Raw genomic sequence first — 8,266 nt, forward strand, 5'->3', positions numbered from 1 at the left:
CTGCGGAGGCTCAGATTTATTTGCATGTTCTCTTTACAGTGCAAAATATGCGATTCTGTAACTTGCTTTAATTCAGGTTAATGTCCATCTTCATAATCTTGTGGGAATTGTACCCCCCTTTTTTCTCTGCATATATTTATCCTGCTTCTTTGTGAACATATATGGAGTGAGGGTCATAATCCCTACCTAATTTGGTTTAATTTTACCCATGATGTTCATTCACTTAAGAGCTTTAAAGATTTGTAGTACAGTTGATGATATATAGACACATACCAGAATGATTGCAAAACAAGACTGAAAAGCATGTAAATTGTGCATATGTATATATGAGTTCTTTTATATTTTTCTTTTTGATGCAGGTACAATAGCTGATTGGGATATACTCTCCCCATAGGACTAATGCTATATCACTTTCCATGTTCATATTATAAAATTATCGTGATAGTGGCATTTGCATATTATTGGATATAGTGCATATATTCTCTTTGGATGGCCACTCAAGCATTAGAATACACTGCATATTCCTCTGTATATGTTTCTGTTATAATCAACTATTAATCAGAGGGTTTGAGCCCCCCCTTTATAAGGTTATAACCAGGCTAATCCTAAAAGAGGAGACAATATCACAGCACCAAAGGGGGTAACAATACTCTACACTTATTGGAGATATCCATACGATACAACAATTGTATTAATCCATTTTCCATTACAATTTGATTTAGTCTGTTTGGAGATGGATAAATGTAAGTCATGTTGAATTATATAGAATGCAAAAATGTTATGTAACCTCAGACCATACAATCCTCATATGTGATACCTGGACAATGTATAAGCACTGAGTTTTACTATTTTAACAAAGCGGACTCCTCATGCGAGATAGTCCTACATACATTATTGCTGTGTATATACCAGGGCATCCAGACTCTCATAATAAATATCCAACCTACAGCCATACCATGCTGGATATGCCCAATCTCATCTGATCTTGGAAGCTATACAGTATTGGGCCTGGTTAGTACTTGGATGGGAGACCACCTGGGAATACCAGGTGCTGTAGGTAATTCCAGTTAAGAGTTGGACTAGGATGATGAAATGTATAGTGTTCACATGTTAAATCCAAGTCTGGTAATCACAGGGTTATTATGGATATCATTACACTACACTCAGTATTTAATATTATTGATATGGTTTTTTTGAATCTCATCAATACTTTGTAGAAATTTGATGATTTTGAATATTTTCGCCATACCCACTTACTTGCTAAGGAGATCTGTTTAATTTTAAATAATTATAATAAAAGTTAATTTTTATTTATTTGGATTAAAGAGTGCACCAGTGACAAGCCCCTCTTGTTCTCTTTTTCTTGGTTCATACTTTTTTTTGTGCTTTGGGAGCACCACCAACACTGTGCAGTGATACAAATTAAGTATTGAGATAATCTATTTTTGTGTAACACCCTCTAAGGGATGGTATTTGTAAATACACCCCTCTCAGTGTTAGAGCTTGCTTCCTGTTGTAGATATTACATGCCTGAGACCCGGATCAGTTTTCAGGTAAAGGAGAGGCTGGAGAGATAGACACGCAGGGGTGGGAAGACTGGGTGTGTAGCTGGCAGAGCAGAGGGAGGAGGGGGAGAGAACAAAGGGAGTTGGGAAGAAGAATTTTGGAGAGAGCAGACATCTTTGGAAGCTTCAGAGCTGGAAGCAGAAATGTAGCCCTTGTGCTCCCCTGGCAGGGGGAGATTGGCGGGGCCGTGGTGACTGCCACGATGCCCATCTAACGCCAAAGGAGAAATAGGTCTAGAGTGAGACCACTGAGATAAAGTCTGTGAGAGACCACAGAGAAAGAGCTGGAAGGTTGCAGTGTGAGCAGCCCAGTGAAGTGTTCAGCACCCATGAGAGGGGTAAGAGACGCAAGTATATGTGTTGAAGAGATGGGGAAGAGGAATTTCCCAGGAGCTTTTACTGTTAAGGTACCAGAGGAGTCCCTTATGCATAAAAGCCACCCAGCAGCCATTAAAGGGGGGGTCACTGTGGTAGCAGTGTGGCTATAGGAGCCATTCCTGTAGGATAGGGATGGGCAGCAGCTGAGCGTCTGATAGCTGCAATAGAAAAGTCTGTATATTGCTGTCCCATGTGAAAGAGAAGGGGAGCAGAGAGAGGCAGACTGTGTATGAGACACTCTGTATATTGTCTTAGAAGAGACAAAGGAGAGGCAGAGTGCAAAAGAAGTTATGTGAGATGTGTGTGAAGCTGTGGAACTACAGGCACCAGCCAGCATAGGGCCAAGTGGACCTGCATGTATGAAGTGAACTACAGGCACCAGCCAGCAAAGGGCTAGGTGGACCAGAAGTATGAAGTGGAGAACTACAGGCACCAGCCAGCAAAGGGCTAGGTGGACCTGCACATATGAAGTGGAGAACTACAGGCACCAGCCAGCGAAGGGCTAGGTGGACCTGCACGTATGAAGTGGAGAACTACAGGCACCAGCCAGCGAAGGGCTAGGTGGACCTGCACATATGAAGTAGAGAACTACAGGCACCAGCCAGCAAAGGGCTAGGTGGACCTGCACATATGAAGTGGAGAACTACAGGCACCAGCCAGCAAAGGGCTAGGTGGACCTGCACGTATGAAGTGGAGAACTACAGGCACCAGCCAGCGAAGGGCTAGGTGGACCTGCACATATGAAGTGGAGAACTACAGGCACCAGCCAGCAAAGGGCCAGGTGGACCTGTGTGGGTAAAATGCAAAGCATTCATTGTGACTATGCTTAAAGACTGTGCTGGTGAAGAAGAGAGTGATGTAATGTAACCATATCCATAAGATTGTCATATACCATCTGACATGCCAAGTATATGAGCTGGAGGGAGAGGAGAAGCTGCTGTAACCATATTCTTGTCCTGTAAAGTCATGTGCAGGAGGAGAGAAATAAATTGGTTTATTTTTATAAGAGAAGGTCTGGCGCCCAGGTTATTCAATAGAACTGTTGCTGCATGTGTCTATCTATACCTGTATCTATATGTGTGACTGTTATAAAGCCTGCATGGGCAGGGACCCCCTTCTCAGGTATTGCCCACACCCTGGAGAGCTAGCCTGAGGCAATAGGAGGTGTATCACTCCAAATGCACCTATGTACCACACCGCACACTGAAGGGGGGTTACATTTGGTTTATAACAATTTGACACATAGGGCTCTATTTACTACAATCCACATTTGTAATGCAGATTGTAGTGTGATATTACCAAGTGAATTCACATTGCGAATTCAGGCAATATCACAGGGATTTACTACAAATTCTTTGCAGGGACAGAGCTTTGTCGCAAGCTCTATCCCTGCAAAGAATTTGTAGTAAATCCCTGTGATATTGCCTGAATCCCCTCCGGAGCCTTATCACTGTATTTTCACAAATTTACTAAGCCTTGGATGGAGTGAATGGACATAAAATACCAACCAACCAGCTCGTAACTGTCATTTTTCAAACAAATTCAAGGCTTTGTAAATAGGCCTCTTAGTCACTACCATGCCCAGCACACTACAAGTCCCAGCAACACCCTGATCTCCAAGCTGCCTAGTATATATACAATCTGCATTCCGCTGTTACATCTGTGATATCCCTGTGGCATTTCTATGTGATCCAATAAATCTAAGAACTTAACTATAGTAGTTAGCTGTACCACGTGTTGACTACCCACCACCAGCACCAACACCTGCGTTACATACTTAACACCACATGCATCTCAGCCAAGCACATTATATCATAATATAACTATTGTCTGGAGGACTACTGCTCCCAGCTTGCGCATTTTAGTGACAGCCTACTCTGCTATCAGGTCATACCCAGCCTGCTATCATCCCGATAATCTGCTAATAATATAGACATACTTGCCTACTCTCACGAAATGGTCAGGAGCATCCCGAAAATCCTGTGTCGCTACCGGCCCCTGGAAGGTGTGGCTAACACGCACACAGAAATTATTTTTTTTTCACACTGGGGGTGAAGAGCACCCCTTATGGACAGAGCACCCCCTGGACAACACAGCAGAACAGCGAGCCCCTATGGACAACAGCCAGCCAGCCCCTATGGACTACACCCAGCCAGCCCCTATGGACTACAACCAGCCAGCCCCTATGGATTACAGCCAGCCCCTATGGACAGGACAAAAGCCAGCCCCTACATATGAACAACAGACAGACAGCCCCTATGGATGGACAACACAACCTCAGTCACAACAACAGCCAGCCAGCCTTATATGGACAACAGCCTGGCCCTATGGACATTAAGCAACACAACTGTAGCCAGCCCCTATGGATGGACAGGACAACCTCAGTCACAACAACAGCCAGCCAGCCTTATATGGACAACAGCCTGGCCCTATGGACATTAAGCAACACAACTGTAGCCAGCCCCTATGGATGGACAGGACAACCTCAGTCACAACAACAGCCAGCCAGCCTTATATGGACAACAGCCTGCCCCACAACTGTAGCCAGCCCCTATGCACAGCAGCACAGCACAGCTCCAAGATCCCTCCCTCTTCACTCTCCACAGCCAGAATGAAAAATCCATATTTAAAATGCACATTATGATAAATCTGCTTCACAGTCTGATAATTATACGAAAAATGCATATCAGGCAGATTGTAAGCTCCTAGGAGCAGGGTCCTCTTCCCCACTGTCTCACAGCCTTCTTCTCTAGCACTTCTATGACAGCCTTCACCTTCAGAGCTGTACTGTGTATGATGAATTGTGTTGCTAATTGTTACTTGTGCTCTGTTTATAAATTGGTTGCTGTATTCTAATGTAATGTTCTGTGTACCCTTTACTGTATGTACGGCGCTGCGGACCTCTTGTGCCGCCCTATAAATAAAATGTAATAATAATAATCTAAAGTACAGTAGGATCACCTCAGCTACATTTATCCTGAAAGTGTCTATTGACCAAGTGTATATCTGCAGGCTGAAATACCCATAGCACTCGTTTATTGCAGTGGTCCCTCCATTTCTGTGCATAAAAACTAGGGGTGTGCACCGGCCACTTTTCGTGTTTTGTGTTTTGGTTTTGGATCTGGATCTTTCTTCGTGTTTTGGATCTGGATTGGTTTTGCCAAAACCACCCATCCGTGTTTTGGGTTCTGGGTTTTGTGTTTTGGATCTGTATTTTTTTTTAAAAAAAGCATAAAAACAGCTAAAATCACAGAATTTGTAGGTTTTTCTGCTCCTATGCTATTATTAACCTCAATAACCTTAATTTCCACTAATTTCCAGTCTATTCTGAACACCGCACACCTCACAATAGTGTTTTTACCTCCAAATTGCTTCTTTTTCCTGCAAGTACAGGTACGGACTGTCTGACATGCCTACTTGGATGCTGTCACCGATGGAATCCTTTAACAGACAGACGCACGCTTGTCGCTGCTGCTTTGAGGATGCAAGTGCGGCTACAGCCCACACAATTCACAAAGACAGAAAAAAAAAAAAGAATATTTTTATTGTTTGTGGAGCGCACATTGAGGGTTACACCACCCTTTAACAGACAGACGAATGCTTGTCGCTGCTGCTTTGAGGATGCAAGTGCGGCTACAGCCCACACAATTCACAAAGACAGAAAAAAGAAGAAGAATATTTTTATTGTTTGTGTAGCACACTTTGAGGGTGTCACCACCCTTTAATAGACAGACGCACGCTTGTTGCTGCTGCTTTAAGGATGCAGGTGCGGCTACAGCCCACACATTTCACAAAGACCGAAAAAAAAAGAACAATATTTTAATTGTTTGTGTTGCACACTTTGAGGGTGTCACCACCCTTTAACAGACAGACGCACGCTTGTCGCTGCTGCTTTGAGAACAGTATCATATGAAGTGACAGTAGACTTGTCAGAAATTGTTGGCACGTCCTTCAGTCCGGACCAGATGTCCAAACCAGCCCTTGACTTATGACACAGGCGCACGCTTGGCGCTGCTACTATGTTGATGCACGTGCGGCTACATCGCACACAAGTCACAAACACATTAAAAAAATTGTTTTTTATTTTTTGGATCACTTTGAGGGTTAAACCACCCTTTAACAGACAGACGCACGCTTGTCGCTGCTGCTTTGAGGATGCAAGTTCGGCTACAGCCCACACAATTCACAAAGACAGAAAAAAAAGAACAATATTTTTATTGTTTGTGTAGCACACTTTGAGGGTGTCACCACCATTTAACAGACAGACGCACGCTTGTCGCTGCTGCTTTGAGGATGCAAGTGCGGCTGCAGCCCACACAATTCACAAAGACAGAAAAAAAAAGAACAATATTTTTATTGTTTGTGTAGCACACTTTAAGGGTGTCACCACCCTTTAACAGACAGACGCACGCTTGTCGCTGCTGCTTTAAGGATGCAGGTGCGGCTACAGCCCACACAATTCACAAAGACAGAAAAAAGAGGAAGAATATTTTTATTGTTTGTGTAGCACACTTTGAGGGTGTCACCACCCTTTAACAGACAGACGCACGCTTGTCGCTGCTGCTTTGAGGATGCAAGTGCGGCTACATCGCACACAATTCACAAACACATTAAAAAAATAGTTGTTTTTTTTTTGGAGCACTTTGAGAGTTACACCACCCTTTAACAGACAGACGTACGCTTGTCGCTGCTGCTTTGAGGATGCAAGTGCGGCTACAGCCCACACAATACACAAAGACAGAAAAAAAAGAACAATATTTTTATTGTTTGTGTAGCACACTTTGAGGGTGTCACCACCCTTTAACAGACAGACGCACGCTTGTCGCTGCTGCTTTAAGGATGCAGGTGTGGCTACAGCCCACACATTTCACAAAGACCGAAAAAAAAAGAACAATATTTTTATTGTTTGTGTAGCACACTTTGAGGGTGTCACCACCCTTTAACAGACAGATGCACGCTTGTCGCTGCTGCTTTGAGGACAGTATCATATGCAGTGACAGTAGACTTGTCAGAAATTGTTGGCACGTCCTTCAGTCCGGACCAGATGTCCAAACCAGCCCTTGACTTATGACACAGGCGCACGCTTGGCACTGCTACTATGTTGATGCACGTGCGGCTACATCGCACACAAGTTACAAACACATTAAAAAACTAGTTTTTGATTTTTTGGAGCACTTTGAGAGTTACACCACCCTTTAAAAAGACAGACGCACGCTTGTCGCTTCTGCTTTGAGGATGCAAGTGCGGCTACAGCCCACACAATTCACAAAGACAGAAAAAAAAAGAACAATATTTTTATTGTTTGTGTAGCACACTTTGAGGGTGTCACCACCCTTTAACAGACAGACGCACGCTTGTCGCTGCTGCTTTAAGGATGCAAGTGCGGCTACATCGCACACAAGTCACAAACACATTAAAAAAATAGTTTTTTATTTTTTGGAGCACTTTGAGAGTTACACCACCCATTAACAGACAGACGCACGCTTGTCGCTGCTGCTTTGAGGATGCAAGTGCGGCTACAGCCCACACAATTCACAAAGACAGAAAAAAAAAGAACAATATTTTTATTGTTTGTGTAGCACACTTTGAGGGTGTCACCACCCTTTAACAGACAGACGCACGCTTGTCGCTGCTGCTTTAAGGATGCAGGTGCGGCTAGAGCCCACACATTTCACAAAGACCAAAAAAAAAACAACAATATTTTTATTGTTTGTGTAGCACACTTTGAGGATGTCACCACCCTTTAACAGACAGACGCACGCTTGTCGCTGCTGCTTTGAGGATGCAGGTGGAATCTAGACGGGATTTGGAACCGGGGACACACTACCTCCATCAATAGTCTAAATCCCACTGCACTAATGGCGGATACCGGACGCACGTCTAACACCAACATAGCAGTCAAGGCCTCAGTTATACGTTTTACTTCAGGATGACTGCTGTCGTACTTCATCCTCATCGCTAGGGACTGTTGGAGGGTCAATTGTTTAGTAAAAGTAGTGATGTTCCTACTTCCTCTCTGGGATGATGAACAACTCCCAGCAGCAGCAATAGCACTAGGAGGAAGTGGTTCTTGATCTTTCCCTATTTTATTTTTATCAGAGAAAGTTTGGTCCTCCATTTATGTTATATTGATATATACGTGCGGCTAAAGCGCACACAAACACAGAAAATATTTTTTTATTTTTGCTGGAGAGTAGTGCACTTTGTGGGTTACACTACCCTTTAAGAAATGAGCCAGCCGGCTCTTTACTTATGGGACACAGGAGCACGCTTGGCGCTGCTCCTTTGTTGATGCACGTGCAGCCACAGTGCACACAAGTCAC

At 43.7% G+C, this 8,266-nt stretch overlaps 1 non-coding gene across 1 annotated transcript; it reads left to right on the forward strand.

The window, feature by feature from the left end:
* The first annotated feature begins 941 nt into the window (after positions 1-941).
* LOC148532194 (5S ribosomal RNA) lies at positions 942-1,060 on the forward strand. The gene has a single exon (XR_015877773.1). It is a non-coding gene; the product is annotated as a 5S ribosomal RNA (ribosomal RNA).
* The last annotated feature ends 7,206 nt before the right edge of the window (positions 1,061-8,266 follow it).

Source organism: Taudactylus pleione, unplaced genomic scaffold (assembly GCF_031769625.1).
Source record: "Taudactylus pleione unplaced genomic scaffold, aTauple2 ptg000082l, whole genome shotgun sequence".
Classification (NCBI taxonomy): domain Eukaryota; kingdom Metazoa; phylum Chordata; class Amphibia; order Anura; family Myobatrachidae; genus Taudactylus; species Taudactylus pleione.